Source organism: Protopterus annectens, chromosome 1.part1, assembly GCF_019279795.1.
Source record: "Protopterus annectens isolate FY-2018-M chromosome 1.part1, PAN1.0, whole genome shotgun sequence".
NCBI lineage: Eukaryota > Metazoa > Chordata > Ceratodontiformes > Protopteridae > Protopterus > Protopterus annectens.
This window is the reverse complement of record NC_056726.1, coordinates 1,956,793,644-1,956,795,001: the sequence shown is the minus strand read 5'-3', so window position 1 is coordinate 1,956,795,001 and position 1,358 is coordinate 1,956,793,644.

The window sequence follows — 1,358 nt, the reverse complement described above, 5'->3', positions numbered from 1 at the left end:
TGATACAAGGTATATGACAATAATTTAATACTTAGAGCAATTCTAGACAATTAGAAGAGAAATGAAAGGTAAGTTAGTATAATACAAATAGGAATTGCAATATGAAGTGAAGGAAACACCAGCTTATACTATATTTAGTGAGAAAGTCAGGGAAGAGAACTAGATTAAAGTAAATAAGTGGTTTTCAGCAATAAGAGAGCTAGATTTTAGCTAGGAAGTCTTTCAGAGTGGTTTTGAAAGATGGGATGGAGGGTATAGGCCTGATGGATACAAGTAAGGATTTCCAGACCTTAGCAACCTTATACGAGTACCAACAAAGATCAGCAGATTTTCTAGGTTTGTAGACAGATGGGAATTTTTGTTCACTGGATCACAATGACCAGGAGTGGCCTTATGTCAACTGGTGCCCTAGGCAAAAGGGTTACACTGTGCCCCATCACACCACTCGGTAACCCCATCATGGTCTACCTGCAGCCAATAAATACTGGAAAAGCACCCCTGTTAGAGCAGTGCCCTAGGCGGTCGCCTAGTTGACCTATGTCTAAGGCCGGCTATGACAATGACCAACTGGGAACATAGTTGTGTGGAATGGTTTTAGTGATGATCAGGCAGATGAATGCTGGATAATTTTATAGGTTGTAAGACGTTGTGTATATGTCAGTTGATGAGACAGTTCTGACCAATTTAGCCTTTTCAATGGTATACACTGATGGGTTCTGAAAGGGGGTATATGCTGCAAATTTAGCAACTTTGTTATAGCATTGTTTAAATTCTAATGTTTGTGAAGCCTGGAGGTTAGTAAGGATGGGAGCACCATGAAGAGTAGTGGGGAGGAGATATGTAGTGTCACATGTAGTTTTAGTTGCATCAGTAAGAAATGTTTTTTGGTTCTGTAAAACATCTCTAGTTTTTTATCAGTTTTTCTTATGCAGTTTTGTGTATGCAGGTCACATGTAAGATTATCATTCACTATTATCCAAGGTGACACTGCGGCGGTGGTGGTGGTGCTGCGGTAGCATTGTCACCTCATAGCAAGACATTGTCCCGTTCGATTCTCAGCTAGAGCGTCTTCTGTGTGGAGGCATGCGTGAATGGGCATACCTTCATTGAAGGTTGTGCGTCAGAGCTGGCAACTAGCATTAGCGGACCGGAGTTCCGCTGTGGCAAACCCTAACCGGGAAAAGCCGAAAGACACAAACAAATTATCCAAGGTGACCATTTTGTTACACGACGTAAACTGGGACTCTTAAGCTGCAGCCTATTTGTAGGCCAACAGCCTTACACTAATCCCTGCACCCTACATGCGGAAAATGCCTTGCAGCACTAAATTCAAAGATTCTGGGGGACATCTTTACAAA